The following is an 18337-nucleotide window of genomic DNA, read 5'->3' on the forward strand; positions in this document are numbered from 1 at the left end:
GTATATTGTGCCATCAGACAGGGAAGAGTTAAATTATACAATATAATTTTATAATTTCCATGCCAAGTTTTATATATACACGTATGATACTACATTTCTATAAAAAAAACATAATAAAATAAAAATCAAATACTTTTATTAATATAATAAGTTAAAAACTACCAATATCGTGCAAATATATTGATAAAATAAAATATAAGAATTATAAAAATTACTTCCAACTTTAGCACCTTCACCAAACAGGACGGGATCAATCGTGCAATGTGAATATTTCGCGCCAACGTAGCTATTAAAATAACAGCGCCTCTGCAGCGTCATATTCCCCCACCAACAAAGTTTAGGCGAAGTACAGGCGCGTACAGCACGTACTGTATGTACCAGCGTATGCAACGTGCGAAATTTTAATCGCACACGAGTGAGAGTAAGGGAGGGTAAGATTTGTAAAATAATGTTCCATATATTATCTAAAAATTAAATGCACTTTTTACACATCTTGATATAAACTAGTAATGAAAATGTCGACAAACATTATATAACTCTCATATAAAACATTATTTTCATAAAATATTATAAAGTATCAATAAATACAATTAAAAATAAATCTGTATCTGATTTTATAATTTATTACGATTATTAGAGGGGCAATACTAGTATGGATCTTCTAAAAGGTACTCCTTTATTTCTCAGAAAATAGCATTGCACTGTATTAATACTGATAAGAATACGATTTGCTAAGATAATACAAAAAATAAAAATCCATAGTTCATACATTTATAACTTTTTTCTATATAAAATCTGCTGAAAAAAACAAATTTGACAAACAAATAAATTTTTCTTTTGTAAATTGCCTAATTTAAACAATAGTGAGTATATTATCAATAATATTAAATCATTTTATATGTATGTAATTTCCTAAAACTGTTTTGTTTATATTTTCTTTCAAATTTTCCTCGTAGTGCAGTTTAGAACATAAAATTGCTACGCGGCGAAAATCAGTACATTCCCCCTTCTTTCTCTTTCTCTCCATGAAAATAGACAATAACTACGAAATATTCAACTACAATATTGATAAATGTTTCATGAATTTTTTCACATTTTCTTTAATACTTTAACTAGGAAAAACAGCGTTGAACGTAACAGATACACTAATAAGATTAAAAAATACATAGTATGGATCAATTCTAGCGTTCTAATTTTATAAACTTTGTTGTTCAATATATAAAAATATATCTTTTTGCTTACAAAAAAAACCCCAAAATTGATACCCTTATTTTTCTATGCCAAGATTTTTAGTGATTCTTGAGGCAAAAAAAAATGATACACATGTCCCTACATTTATTGACATACAGCTTTATTTTCGAGTTATACATTTTTAAAAATTAGAAAAATTGAACAATTACTCCGGCGAATCAAAATCGCATTTGCAGTTCGACAATTTCTTTTTTTTAACGTGTTTCATAATTTTTTTATTTTATTTAAACGCTATAATGTATTGATATGACAAATATAATATAAATTGCCTATATTACTATACATACCTACAAATCTTCAAAAGTTAAAATAACCTTATAAAATTACAAATCTAAATTTACAGTGATACAGTGACCCAACACTGAAATCTGTTTACAAATAGTTTTGTACCATATTTATTTATTGATTTTTTGTGTGGCGCAATAGCACGGATGATACATCCCGTAAAAGCACGGAAGAGATAGAAATTTGCGACAATTTGCGACAATGTCGAATAAATGATATCATATTTACAGTTCTCATCAAACGTTTTCAAAGACATGATTAAATGTGCACGCGTCGAAATTAATTCCGAAAAGGCATGTTTTTACAAATGTGAACCAAACATGTTTTCCGCAAGAAATCAGAAATAACAAATGTGCGTGTGGTATATCATTTATTCGATGTGCAATGTCGTAAATTTCTGTTTTCCGTGTTTTTATGGGATGTATCATCCGAGCCATAGCTCAACATAAATAATCGTTAAATAAAAAAATATGACAAAATTATTTGCAAATAGATTTTGATGTTGAATCAGATTTGGGTAGTTTTTAATTTTATAGGACTATTTTAATTTTCGAAGGTTTGTAGATATGTATTGTAATATAGCCAATATTTATTATATAGTTGTATAGCGTTTAAATGGGATAAAAAATTACAAAACACATACTTATTAAAAAAAAAAAAAAATACAAAACTATAAATGCGAACTCGATTCGCCGGAGCAATTGTTCAAATTTTCAAATTTTTAAAAATTTATAATTCAAAAACAAAGCCGTATGTTGATAAACGATGTGACACATATATCTTCTTTGTCTCAAGAAACACCAAAAAAATTAGTATCAAAAAATAAGAGTTCCCTTTATTAGTTTATCAATTTAATTTATAGCAATTTAATTCCTCCTTTACAGAACTGTGTTTAAATTTTGTCTAAAGTATCAGTTTTTAGGGCATAATTTTTTAGAAGCTTTTTTTGGATTATGTTGCGAAAACTAATTATTACAAAATACAAAACGGTATTATAAAAACTGCTATACCATCTAAAAACACTTTCTAGTTTATATTTATATTTCTAAAGTTTTATTTTTAGCTTTTGTTTAAAAAATATTAGTCCAATACAAAGTGGCTAATACTGGTGACTTTCCTCTATATCTATATATTTAAATTAAATTAATGTTCTATTAGAGAATTTTTCTCGTATGTATTTGTATTTACTAAATAATATACAGACAGCACGATATGAGACAGCACGATATGAGCACAGTCGAGCTCTATAGTCAACAAAATAGATTATTTTCTTATCAACTAAAACCGGAAGAAAAATTCATACGTTCTATAATGTACGATCAATAATGCGTTACAGAATTGATGATTCTCGTACGAATGATTACAAAATCCTATCGATATCGGACACAGAGACACGGAAATTCTATGAGAAATACAGCATATGATGTAGAAAAGCTATAGACGATTGTATATGCGGAATCGTATGACGTGTTCCTTGAGGTGACCAAAGAAAATATATATTCAAAGAGAAAAGTCGCGGTTAGTTCGTTCCACGCATACAAATACGGATATACATGTGCGCTCACACAAGTTTATGCAACCTGTTCCCAATCCACTGTGTATAAGAAAAGATATTATTAATTCATTAATTTATCCAACACACTACGATGTAGCTGCAACCATAGTGATTGAATCGATTTTTCTTTAAAAGCGGAAACTAATGCGTTATGCGGTAATATAGCCACCGTGGAATGTGTATATCGATATGCGATTGAAATAAAATAAATAATTGAAGTGCTGGTCACTTGTAACTCGCCGAAATAGTAAATACAAACGTTAAACTAATGGAGAATTTTAATTATTAGCCAAAATAAGCGCGCGCTACAAAGCTTCAAGTATTACATAATTTCATACAAATTATAAATTGAATATTACATTATTAATCAATCGATACATAGTCAAATACGCGCTGTTCACGGAGTAAGCATTGAATGAGAATCAATCAGCACCACAAAAAAGTAACAACAATAACCTTCGAGGAATTCGGGTATCGATGCAATATACTTTTTCAGATATATAATAATACAAGTTCGAAGTATTATTACAAATTTGAATAAAATTATTAAAAAATAAAAAAGGCGCCAAGTGTACGTGTACTTCGAATAAAAAATTTAATATGTGATATTACATTTCTGATTCTGCTTAAAAGCATTTTAAAGTCCGACAAACATGCGGCGCGCAGTTCAGGAAAATTTTTAAATATATGTAAATTCACTTAGAAAATTATTCCTAAGCACTAAGATTCGCTTTCGACTGGTTAGTCGTTTTTTTTTTCAATTTAAATGTAAATAAAAATTATTGAACCAAAAAATCTGTTTATCGTATCAAAAATCTAAAGAGAACCAATTTCTTAATAAAAATATCATTAAGTGAAGAATTCTAACAATTACTTATGGAATTATTCGTTTAGTAGCCTGCCGTTTTGTAGTAATGCTAATATGCCAATATACAACATAACTAACAATATCAAGGAATTATTATTTTTAAGAATTTCGAAATTTTTTTAAGGTACATTTAAGTACTTAATTACACATACTTCCTTATTGTTTTTAAACTTGAATATATTATCACATGAATGTATGTACATTCAAGTGTTTATTATTATTTAATTTTTTATTTGGTTGTATATATTTCAAGTTATGCAAGTTAAATAATAATATTTTGTTCATATAGTTTTTTCAGAAAAATTATGATATCGAAATATTTCTTCGATTTTCATTCTAAATTTTCATTCTATCTAAAAGGCTATATTTAGAAACATTAAAGATATTATTTTATCGTTGTTGTTTAACGTTTAGAATAAAATGAAATCTCTAATAATATCTCTAATGTTTCTAAATACAAAAAAATTCTAAACGATAGAAAATTAAAGATATATAATTTTGTAACAAAATACTGTTTTTTAAACTAAACCAAATTTTTTAAATTTATTTTTGTGCTAGCTATATTAACACTTTTCCTCTTCCACCGATTATGCATGCGTCGTATTTTTTACAAATCACGCCCTAATTAGAACAAAAGTATTAAATATTTCGTTATATTGAGTTTAAAATCTGTTGAAAAAAACTTTGACAAATATAATCGTTCAAGTTTCAATATAATATATTGGTTATTAACAAAATTATTCAACAAAATGAAAATAAATGCCATGTTACTCTCTTCGCCTCTATTTATATATAAATCTCAATTAAACAAGCTTGATTCGTTAGTACCACTTTTACCTCTTGTCATAATTAACATTATAAGCACGCAAAATATTAGCTCTGCGATGTGAGCTTTGATTTCTAATAATTTAAAAACTATATTGTAGTCTCGACATTTTTGTAATAGGATTTTTGTTTTAGAATATTCCAAAGAAAAAAATGTTCTTAAAAGGACATACAAAAATTTTGGAATATATACCTTGTACTCGTATATACCGACGGGTCAACCTCTTGTGGGAATCATTTCACATTTTTCTATAAATATACGAGAGTAATACAATGGCAATACAGCAATAAAACACTGTTAGAAACGGCAATCACTGTACGTTTTCTTTAATAGTGGTTGACCCCTCGGAATATACGTAAGACAAACGAACTGATCATTCACTTGAGCCACTAATGTTTCTGAGCCACAGTGTTTCTGATTGGAAAGTTGTTTATTATTTAGATTAACTTATATTCAATTAATACTCGTTGATATTTCTGCAAACAAATCTTTGAAACTTGCTGAAAAAAGATTGCTTAAAAAATCTATATGTAATTAAACAATGTTAATTATAACAATCATTAGTCACTTACTTGTATTATTTTGTGATATTCGTATAGATATTGCTATCTTACACTACATCATTTTAATTAATATTAATCAACAGGTTTTTTATTCTTAAAAAAACATACGCAATAATCATTCGATTAATGGTCTAGAAAAAGCGTGAATCAAAACGAATGTGGCGATTACACAATAGTTGTTCATCAGGTCTTTAACAGGATGTATAGGCAATAGAATACTACTTTGGACATAGAAGGGAACTAAATAGAATTTACAGATGATTGCAGATGCCAATTTTGCAAATTTTAAATGCAAAAAAATTTATGAACAGTTCTTGTAATTCTGTTATAAGTTCTGGATAACTCCTGCAGTTTTTCCAAAAATCTTGATAAAAAACTTGCGTTGCGTTAAACTGATATTTTTGAACTTACGACTATTTTCATGTCATTTTTTATTCAACTCTGACTTTTTTTTTTACTTTCTCGCCTCTCGGGCAGAATTATTTGCGAAATGTATTAACAACTTTAGAACTACATGAAATCTGTTTAGAACTCTAGTAAAAAAATGATTTTTTTCGAAAGTGACAAACTGCTGTAAAGTAAGTCTCCCATATTTGAAATCACATTTTTGTGCTTCAAATGTACAAAACTATTTCTTAAAACTATTTAGAGCTCTAGAATTATCGAAAATCTCTAAAAAAAAAGTTAATTTTTTAAACAATGGAGGAGGGAAGAGCTAACTTTACAAGGGCTGTAATCGACGCAACCCATCAATCTTTTTTTAATTTACTTGGTATTATGTCGCATCGCGTCGCTTAAGTCATCTCTTTATACACTCGCCTTTGTGTATTCTACCGAATTAAGCTCCGGTCAATAAGTTCGTGTAATTGTTCGACGAGGCAAAAGAAAAGCAAGGGAAAATCAACGAAGCCGAAAAAAGAAACGGAATATTTCGATAAACGACGACTCCTATTTTTCTTGTACTCGCACACATTGCTATTTTCACAATCCCGTACAAAATTTTGCACATTTTATCGCCATTTTGGTATCTAATAATATATTCCTCAATCATACAACTTTACGGACATGCATACGATACAAACATGCAATACACATACTTATTCGCACATATGTATCTGGCACAAAACAAGTTTCAAATACGTGTAAATGAGCGCCGTGAATGTAAAGGCACGCTCTCACCATCTCATCACGAGCAGAACGATATTGAATTCTTGGACATCTAAATGTGGCTATGAACGTGGCATCATCCATAAATTTATACCAACGAATTCACGACGGCAAATTTCCTACATATAGTAACTGAAAACTGAGGTTTCCTACTATTTAACACTTGTTTCGCAAGCTATTGATTTAAACTTGAAATTTCGAGTGAAATTTGAAACTTGAATATTTTGAAAATAAATTCAGACAATACCCTAGTATCTATTAAATATGAACAACCAATAAATTATATTCTAATAATTTACTATTTTTCGGTTTGCAAGCTGAAAGGTTTTCCGCTTTTGTTAATATTTATTTCACGAGTAACAAAATCGAAACTAGTATATTCTGTGAATAACAAATGGGCAACAAATTTTAATGTTATTTTTATGTTCAATTTCATTATTATATATGTATATAATAATGAAATTATCGAGAGGGAATTTACAACCCAAAATTTTGTACATCAATGCCGATTTTTGGCATTGCTGTAAAACACTGCCGACATTTTCGTACACTGCCGACAATGCTTACAATTAGTCAATGCCTACAATGCCGTCAATCCTATATTAAAATTAAGGCAATGCCATGCAATTATGAACACTACCGCGTACTGCCCATTATCATACGCCAATGCCTGCACAAGAATTCTAAAGCTTTCCCGAAGTATTCTACACAATTATACAAAAAACTTCCAAAAATTTTATTTATGAACTGTATCTATACATTTTAATGTAATTGCACATTATTATGTGATGTCTTATGCATATAACTTCAAACAATGGAACACTAAAAATAATAATAAAAATAATCAAAATAATGACCTTGATATTGTATTTGTTTGTAATCAAAATAAATTTTAAACATTCTTCTTTAAAAATTCTATACATTTTACTGTAATTGCATATTATTATGTGATGTCTTATGCATAGGTATACCTAACTTCAAACAATAGAATACTAAAAATAATAATGTCTGTTAAGTTAGCACCCCCACCACAAAAAATCGAAACGCCACTTATGCCAAAATTAAGTGCTTTTTATGTGCTAATTATGTACCCTATTTGAAATTTTTGTGTTCGAGCGGTTTAGCAGGAAAATGAGATTGAAGGTGGGGGTGCCAGCTTAACGTTAAACTAGCACCAACTCATATAAATAATTAATAAAATAAAAAAATAAATACACTAGAATGAAGTGCTTTTTATGTGCTTTCCAACGATATATAAATAAATGTTCGTACTCAATCTCTTTGACCAAAAAATCGTCCCAAAAGTATGAATACACATTAACGGTACAAGAGTAAAGTACCAGAAAGAAAGCAATTCTGAAACTGATTATAGGCTTAAAATATTCTCCTATTTATGTGCTTTCGAAATGTGCAAGACCAGATTTTTGTGCTCAACTCCTTGATCAAAAAACCGACCCTGAAGTGAGCACCCCACCGTTCAGGTACAAGAGTAAACTACCAGAAAGAAAGCAATTATGAAATTGATTATAGGCTTAAAATATTCTCTTATTTATGTGCTTTCGGAATATGCAAGAAAAAAATTTTGTGCTCAACTCCATGATCGAAAAACCAACTCTGAAGTGAGCTCACTACTCCCCAACCACTGACGACAATGCCGTCAATATTATAGATCACTGCTTACTTTTTTCAGCCTACTGCCAAAATTTTGTACACCAATGCCGGCTGTAAATTTCCCCTCGAAAATTATATAATAATGTTTCGTTAATTTAATCTTCCTTAAGCGGAACATCATTAAAAAAAAAAAAACAACTTACAAAGCAACAAATTTTTCTTTTAGCAACTTTTTAGTAATAAATAAGCAACAAATAAAAAATTAATTTTAATTGATTCTGATCACTTTATTCCACTAACTTGAAGACGTTTCAATTGTGATAATTTTACAATGTTCAATAAAAAAAAAATTCTGAATAAACGGTATATGAAATAATTTTTATACATAAATATAATCCTTTTTATACCAAGCATAAACAAATTATAATATATTGGTGATGAGAACTAATGTATGTTAGTGATTTGTAATTTAATGATATTACTTCGCGCGTATAAATGACAATTACGTAGTAAAACAAGATCAAAAAATTTTTTAATAAAATTTTTCCCTAATTAAAAGCCGTAAACATCCAAAGATTATATCACCGCTGTTGTCTTTATCGGAATTATATCCTATATGGTACATTATCTTTTAATACAAATGGATAAAATAATTAAACGCTGCGAGGTCTTGTATTTGGTACATATACATTTATTAACTATGCATTAACTCTTGGTTGCTCGCGCGGGGTTTCACAACTTTGTATTCTTTTTTTTTTTGTTTTTGAATTTCCCGCAGCGGCTCTCGCGGTAGCTTTCTAATACCGTTTTTCACTGGGAAAACTAGTGCGCACTGAGTGTGCACTCGCTGCAGGTAATTGGGCGTTTCCGTTGGCACCGTCATCGCGCGAACCAAAACGTCCAATTGCCAGCAGCGAGTGCATACTCAGTGCGCACTAGTTTTTCCAGTGAAAAACGCTGTAAGACCGTGTTTCCTTTACGAATCAATCGCGAGCGGAGCTCGGTTGCGCGCGATTGTAGCGGGAGAGTGCGTTTGGGGTATGCGACACCCCATGCAAGGCCGCAAGATCTTCTGGAGCTACTCAATCTACATCCTCTAAAACTAAAAGATGTCACGTATGTCCAAGATCGAAGGATAGAAAAACAAAGACTGAATGTGCCAAACGCCATGGACATGTATTTAATGACCACTTGCTTGTGATCTGTCAAAAATGTGAGGAAGAAAATAGTTCCAAAGAGACATCATAGTGTTACTATTTTTTATTCCATTTTGTTAAACAGAGCTTAATAGTTCCGTGAAATGTTAAATTTTATAATTGTAATAAATAATAGACTAATTTTTCATGACTTTAATGTTTTATTACTCATTATTACAAATCGGAAGTGCTGCACATCCCACGCGAGTTTTTATGAAACTTTTTAGGCGCGAGTAACCAAGAGTTAGATAATGATTTTGTAACTTTTCCCAATGTGGAAACTGCAACATAAATATTCCAAGAACAAAATAAAGATTCTTGTATTCGAGATCCAAAACTACCATTTAGTTCTTATAAAACAATAAATTTTTCTTTTATATAGAAAAAAGCTACAAATTTTAGTTTTTATTTCTCTACTTATCTAAGTAGATCATTTTACACAATATTAATATTAATATTAATATGTGCAATATTTAGTTCCGATAAATAAATGTCACTTTCAAAAGAACTGTAAAATTTAGATTGAGATTCTGTGGCATTTCAAAATTACAAGGAAATTTTGATAACGTTCCTTATAAAAAAAAGAATTTATGATTTGTTAATCTTTCGAGATTCTTGTAAATTCTAATTTAAGATAAACTTCCTTAACCCTTTCAAAACGATATCATCAACTGATGGTACACATGGGTACCTGGAGTCTCAAAAGGGTCAAATAGTAATTATTTACTCCAATATTTTTTAAAGATTTCAAGAAATTTCTCTTCGGGCATTTCAAGTTCTTTTCTGAAAAATAAAATTTGATTAACGACTGCAATTATCAAATCCATTATAACTTTCAGGATTGATTAGGTGGAGAGTATAACATTCTTAAGAACTACGCCAATATTTATCGATTTAATTAACAAGTTTGTCGTGGATAACTGTTCACGATTACAAAAACAGTTAAATTTGCCATTTCAAAATGGAGCTTGGAGAGTATGAATTTTCGATTCGTAAAAGAAATGACACGCGAATCATGTGTTTTATAAGAAAAAAAATTGTATTTCTCTTTCTATAACTCGTATGTTCCATATACGCACACATGTTCTGTGGGAAACGCTACGGCTTCGGAAGTAAGTTTCTTCAGGTTCCACGTTGTAAAATGCCACGATGAATCGATAGCAGTATGTGCCACGAAGAAAGGTAGAAATCGAGAAATGGCTCGCGAGATGCGATACGACTAAGGTAAAATTTAATTCCCTTAAATTAAGATTATATAACTTGAAAGATTACATTCGTCAATGTGTCGTCATCGTCGATCCATTCTAGAAACAAAGTTACGAAACATTTATTACTCAGGACGTTATTTATAAAAATGACGACACTGCACAATAAAAAAGCTAAAAAGAAATAGGAATAATAATGTGTGCTCCTCTCGTCCAAAAAAATAGATTTAAAAAATTATAACATACACAAAAGTTTTTCATATAAACTGCACATAGATTGCAATATTAAAAATCTATATATCTACATATATATAATGTATTGTGGATTGGTAGGAGACCTACAATTATTAGATAACTTCATTGACATAAAAATTTTGAAAAAGAAGCCTGTCGAGACATCAATATGTTAAGACTACATTAACGAAATTCTATGTAATTGTTTAACTGTGAATCACTCGAAATGTGAACAGCCAAAAAACAAGTAACAAAAAAGTACTCAAGTATAAATATTCGTGTGACAATACGCGCAAATTAAAAAAAAAAAAGATAAAATATGTGTAACTAAATGCTAAAATATACTTTGAAAGTTTCAAAATGCTCAAAAATAAAAATGTCTTGTAACAAGTGTCGGCTATTGTGTATTAACTCATTAGAATTATTTCATAAACACTGAACAAATAATTCTGTAAGTAATTATTAAAATTCGTTACTTTATAACGGAGATGTTACAAACGGCTATAATATCTAATAAGGCCATGAATACTATTTTCTCTTATAATATAATATAGCTGCAACCAATCTACTTTTTTTCTTGAAATTACGAATTTCAACGAATGCAAATAAAAAAAATATGTATTTTTGAATAAATTTATTTATATGTAATAAATATGTAATAGATAAGATCTTGATTAGTGGCATAATTATGGTAAGAAACTTAATTTTAATGTTTCAAAAAAACGCATGCACGTATATAAAGGTTTAAATTAATTTTGCGTGTACTTTTGTTAAAATTATATAAAACTACAATAATTTCTAATTTTATAAACTATGTCTCTAATTTGACAAGTATTTTTTGAAGATGTCTCGAGAAATACAATTTGAGTAAAGCGGACTGTTTTACGAGCACCGTTTGATACATGTTTATCGATTGCAAACATGCGCGCATCGAATCTGTGAAAGATTTCAATATTGCGCACTTACAGATCCGCTTAATTCAATTAAATTGCCTATCTCAACACGCCGTTAATTGGTCCGGTAATATAATCTGCGTTGTATATAAACCCATTGCGGTCATATGAAATTATATGCAATGAAATTAATGGTATTACTACACGGATTACATACAAATTTAATTTCAATATTTTACCTGTTCTATATAGTGTTTTTTGCATCTCATAAATAAAATTCCATTTAGAATTAAAATAAAATTCTTTTCTCAGTTGTAAACTATGATTTCTTTTTTTTTCTGCGATACTGTAACCATAGTTTATAATGACATTGAAAAGAGTCTAATTTATTACAAATTAAAATAAAAAGTTAATATAATTATGAGCACATTACACTTTCAAATACATAAAAATCGTTGATTAATTTATATTGCAATAATATTACGAAGTGAAATAAACAAATTGTAAATTTAAATCGCGTATCATGACAGCGATATTTAGATACGACGCAAAATATTATTTACGAATTTTCAGCCGTATAAAGTTATCGAAATATTAATCGTGTATCTATAAACGAATGTCAAATGACTCTTTCGTGTGCGTGAGGACGCATATAAAAAAACATTTACATAGTAACGGCAAAATATAAATATTATTTTCAATTCTACACGTGAACATTTGATTTGACAAACGTGATCGTTGTTGTCGCCATCGTTTTATGCGATGTAACATTCGTGCGTAAGTCTTTTTCGATGCGCTTATGCCGCATCGTTTCCGTTCGTTGACCGCTGAACGATAACGTTCGCCGCGCAAAGCAACGTCCGGGATCAATAGATCGAAACAAATCGTCGCGTCATAAGTGTAACTATACTTTTCATTCATCAAATTCGGATAAAAATACCAATTTTTTTATATTCAACAATAGATAACGTAAATCGTCATATTATCATAATATCTGTTCTTTTAAGATAACGTAAATCGTCATATTATCATAATATCTGTTCTTTTAACAATATTTTTAAAACATAATTTTTTTTATTACATGCATTAGCAACAATAAAAATAATTTATTTAAAAACTTGCTAAAAAATTATATGGATTTTTATAACAACTTAAAAACTTAAAAAATAAGAAATAAAAAATTAATTGGTAATTGAAACAAAAAATTTACAAGTGTATACTTAATAATCTTATAAAAATTAATAAACAAAAATCAAGTGACAAAAAAGTAAAACAAAAATTAAAAACAAACCCTTGAAAAGTAAAATGTATAAAACAAATTAGATTTCTTAAAATTATATATTCCTGACTACTTTCTAAATTAGATATAAAATACAGGTATACAAAATAATACATTGTATACAAAAAAAATATTATATTACAATAATAAAATACATAAACTTCAAAATTGATAAAAAAATCACAGATTAAAAAAATTTTAAATAACAATAGATAAAAAAACAGGTTTGTAAAAATTAAAATAATAAAAATATGAAAATGTATAGTTTTTAACAAATTTTTACATAAAATTAAATCTTATATAAATAAAGTAATAAACAAGAGCTATCGAGAGATGCTATGCCAAATTTAATGAATAATATTAAGAATATCTAGAACTATAGATCTTTTAAAACCCTACAAGAATAGTGACCTCTGTGAAGTTGGCACCCCATTATTAAAAAAATGAAATTTTTGTTACAGTTCTCAATGCACCCCAAAGAGTTTTAGAGTTCCTTCATAACGTGATACGTTAAATCGCGATAACTTCTTCAATATTAATTTCAACGACAAAAGTCTTAATAACTTTTGACAGAACTCTTTTCAATAATAGGGTGCCAACTTCACAGAAATAGAATCGTGCTGAAAAATGACGCAGGACGAGTTGAGACGCTGCGTGAACCTGGCGTCTCACTTTGTCCTATGCGTTTTTTTCGCTTTAAAAGCCAAAACTATTTATTTTATCTATTAGGAACTATAGAACTATTGTAAACTACAGTTCTTAATGTATTAAAGCCCCTTCCAAAGAGTTCTGGTCGATCTCGTAATTTATTAATTAATAAAAAATTGTTATCGTCTGTGGAAGACGTATATTCCTGTAAGTGAGTTAAATAACAATTTATTACTGACTAACTAATAACAAAATCGACCTGAACTCTTCGGAAATTTAGATACGTTCAGAGTTGGAGGAAAAATTTTTTTTGTAGACAGAACTCTCGAAAAGAGACCAGCGTCTCACCCGTATAAGCGAATATACGTCTTCCACAAACGATAACAATTTTTTATTAATTAATAAATTACGGGATCAACCAGAACTCTTTGAAAGGTACTTTAATACGTTAAGAACTGTAGAAAAAATATTTTTTAGTACACAAAAATATTTTTTAGTACACGAAAAGAGACCAACGTCTTACCCACATACGCAAATATACGTCTTCGGCAAAAATTAATAATTTTTTTTTAATTAATAAATAATGGAATCAAGCAGAACTCTTCGGAAGGCGCTTTAATACGTTAAGAACTGTAAAAAAAATATTTTTTGGTATACAGAACTCTCGAATATAGACCAGCGTCTCATCCATTTACGCGAATATGTCTTCCACACACAATAACAATTTTTTATTAATTAATGAATAATGGGATCGACCAAAACTTCGGAAAGCCCTTTAATACGTTAAGAAATCGAGGAAAAATAATTTTTTTGTACACGGAACTCTCGATAATTCTATAAATACAATTAATTTGCGATAATTTTAAATAAAAATTAATTAAACTGTGTTAAACGCCAGAACTATTTCTAGAACTCATCTAAAACTATAGATATTTTAAAATCCTAAAAGAATTGTGCCGGAAAATGACGCAGGACAAACTGAAACGCTGCGTGAACCTGCGTATCTCACTTTGTCCTTTTTTTCGCTTTAAAAGTCAGAACTATTTGTTTTATCTATTAAGAACTATAGAACTATTGTAAATGAAGCCAAAACTCTCAATATTTCGTGAGAGTTTCCACGAAATAATACGCCAACTTCACACACACAAATCTAAAGCATGTGATAAACTGTGAAAATTTCTTTTGACGGTGTTACAATCTGCACATTAATACTTCACAGTAATGTGCTTAATTCTGTAGAAATACAATTAAATATTAGATTACTGTGTAGCATTAAATAATTAGCATTATATTCAAATCAATTAAATAAATTGACGATTAAATAATAAATCAAATTATAATATGCTAATCATCAGTGTAGACAAAAAGTAACAATATATATAAAGGTATTAATTAAAAACTAGTTATAAGGTTCTAGAAAGTTACCTTTAAAAAACGGCAACATCATAGATTTTTAATTGCGCGATATTTCAAATGATTTGGTTATTCCTGGAAAATGTTTTCTTAAAATTTTTATATAAAATACTTTTTAAAAATACTGTATCTTTTTTACGCATATTCATATATGATTTTTAATATATTCCAAGTCTTAAAAGATTTCTCACACGCACACACACATCCAATAACTTCTTAAAAAAATACTTTAAACTCTTTCAGATTTTATAAGATTTTAGCAAAAATTATAAAATAAGAAATCTTACAAAGCTTGAAACATTTTAGAAATCATTTATAAATAAAAGTTCAATAAAAGAGGCTTTTATAACATTAGTTGTTAGTATTTCCACGCTCCCTGCTATTCTATGAATACAAATGCATCCTTTTTTTCACCTCCTTAATAAATTGTAAATTATGTTTTTTCTATGTATATATCCGACAAATTTCTACCCACAAGGTGATTGGTAGAACTCTATACAGCTAATAAACTAGAGTAGATTAGAATTGTGTCGCGTTAATATTTACCGAGTTATTGTCAAAAATAAGATGGTATTTCATAAGTTCCTCCTTTCTTCTAATAAAGTTATTCATTAAAATAAAAAATGGATGCTATATTAGTCCCTCCTCATCTAAACTGTTTCGTATTTTGTAATAATTGCTTTCGAAACATAACCCCCCCCCCCAAAAAAAAACGTTTGAAAAAATGAGACCCAAAACTGGTACAGTAAACAGTAATGACAGAATTCAGAAACGGCTCTATAAAGAGTTAATTATAAAATAAATTCATAAAATGTGTGTGTATACGTTTATAAAATAAAAACATTAGAACTAAATTGTCTACTTTACAAATTCTTTTGACATCTTATTAGTGGATTTGCCGCGTTCGATGCTATCTTAATATATTAAAGGAAATGTAAAAAATTCATGAAACATTTGTCAACATTATAATTGAAGATTTCGTAGTTATTTTCTATTCTTACGAAGAGGTGTTCCAGTTACGTTGCACAATAATTTTTTATTTCAAACCGCATTAGGAGAAAAATATGAACGAGAGAAATATAAACAAAACGGTTTTGGGAAGTTACAAACATGTACAATGATCTAATATTATCACTAATATACTTACTATTGTTTAAACTATGTAATTTTCAAAAGTCGTAAAAATTTAATTTTTGCTTTTCAAAAATTCGTTTTTAGCAGAGTTTATATAGAAAAAAGCCATAAATATATAAATTATGTATTTTTATTTCTTTAATAATTTAAGCAAATCATATTTTTATCAGTGTTAATATAGTAATATATTTAGTTTCCAAGAAATACGGGGATGTCGCTTTAGGAGGGCTACGTCAGTATTGATGACTTTCTTCCAAGTTTGTGTTATTCTTTGTACTATAATCATTCGTTGATAACTTGTTTATTTTATTTAAATTTGCGATTTTTATTTTCTTAAGTTGGATTGAGTGTGTACAGTCACGTTAACAAAACTAAAAATACGAATACGCAGAGTATGTAAATCTTTCTGATAGTTATTAAAAATATTTTATTAGTCTGATTTTATTCAGCCACTTTTTGCTGAGATAATATAGCCGATACGTCCTTAATAATCGACTGCCACGCACCTACTGTCAGCGACGCGTAAGCGAGTGATCGACTCTGAACCCCGAACGTGGGCGTTGCACACAACAGGTGTTTCCTGCGTGCGGAGCGTTTTCTTGCTCCCCCAAGAGGGCAACCTCGCTCTTTCTCTCCTACCGACTTCCTCTCGTGATCCAATTCTTGCCAGTGTACGTCGTGTTTATACTTCCGACACGCATGTAGTGCAACAATCATAGCTTTCCAATTTTCTCATTACGTATGGCAACTGATTTTCACTCCACTCAATTAATTCGTCTAATAACTTTAATGATTCAACTGGAGAATCGATCGATCGATTAGAATGTGAATCGTCGCATCGTGTCGCGTCGTCGTGGACCTTTACCACACTCCAGTGAGCCATTGACGTCCGTCTCTCCGCAAAAAAAAGCATATTATCGCGGCACGTGCAAAACAGAAACGTCCTACAGTTCGCTCTCATCGATGGGAATGGGATCCATTAATATTCGATGCCGCAGAGCGAGCAATAAAAGCGTGCCGCGGCGCAACACCGCGAAGGAGGGAGGTTGGGAGGTATGATTTTGTCTTTGCTCCATCTGCCTTTGCAACGACGTACACTGCCAGCCGTATCTATCGAACGAAAGATACTCGCGTACTTTGGAATGCGATGCGGCGCGAAAAACGTAGATTGCATGAAGCGCGCGCGCACTATCGCGGCGCAAAGGCGATCCTCGCGCGACGGCCTCTCGTCCACCAACGACCTGTCGCCGTTTCGCTCGTTGCGACATCGCTCTTCGCGAAATCGCGGAAATATGGCTGCCGCGTTGGCAGCCGCAATCGCCTTCCCGAACGATCGTGCAAAAAAAGGAAAGTTTCTCTTCATTTACCTTTCATGTGGTGTCCGTTCCAGATCCCCGTAGTCCTCCACTAAGCTAAATTCAGCTGCTAGCAACACACACATACACACACATGTATAAAGAGAAAGAGAGCGAAAGAGAGAGAGAGGAGAGGGGGGGGGGAGGGAGAACGAAAGAGAAAGAGACAGATCCGCGATGATACTCGAATTCACCTCACACAAGTCGCGTTTAACGTTCTCCGTTCTCTCTCGTACGCAGCGACTTCTCGCACCGACCGATCTCACGTACGATAGACGAGCTCGACTGTCTTTCGTCGGCCACAACACGATACCGATTTACACAATGTCTCACTGAGATGCGAGAACGTACGCGGTCGCATCGACGGCGAACGACGCGCGGAGCAACGTTGTTGCTGCACTTGGGAGACGTGCTGCTACATACGTGGGACGAAGGTCGCATCGACAGACACAAGAACGAAACGCGATCAAGTGAAGAGACACGCACCACACGATACACAAGGAGATACTATGGAATACTGCATCGCGCGGCTGCGTCGCACCACTTGCACCTCGCACCTCTCGCCCCTCTTCTCACGCTCGTGCACGATGTCCGCGCCGCCGCACAACCGTCGTCGCAAGCTCGAGTATTTATAGAGATCTAGCATTGTGTCCACATCGTCCACGCGTTCCCTCGCGTTTCAGGATTGTCTCATTCGGATCCGGCGCCACGAGCCGGCTCCGTTTTCGCGTAACTGTAAAGATGAACTGGTAATACATAGTACCATACGAACTTTCTAGGGTACTCTAAATTTTTGCTTTATTACGATCATACGTTGGTCATTTTACATTCACTGGCCGATAATGTTCATAATC

General features: G+C 30.9%; 1 protein-coding gene across 6 annotated transcripts in view; it reads right to left on the bottom strand.

Annotated features, from left to right (window-relative positions):
* LOC105205743 (histone deacetylase 4) overlaps positions 1 to 18017 on the bottom strand; it is a 232228-nt gene extending 214211 nt beyond the window's left edge. For 5 of the 6 annotated variants that reach the window (XM_039448566.1, XM_026139271.2, XM_026139273.2 and 2 more), the window contains exon 1: positions 17496 to 18016. The gene's annotated coding sequence lies outside the window, so the exon portion shown is untranslated. Of the gene's footprint in view, positions 1 to 17495 lie in introns of all 6 variants that reach the window. The other variant, XM_039448576.1, reaches the window with a different exon arrangement.
* Between the last annotated feature and the right edge of the window lie 320 nt (positions 18018 to 18337).

The sequence above is a fragment of the Solenopsis invicta genome, chromosome 1 (genome assembly GCF_016802725.1).
Source record: "Solenopsis invicta isolate M01_SB chromosome 1, UNIL_Sinv_3.0, whole genome shotgun sequence".
Classification (NCBI taxonomy): domain Eukaryota; kingdom Metazoa; phylum Arthropoda; class Insecta; order Hymenoptera; family Formicidae; genus Solenopsis; species Solenopsis invicta.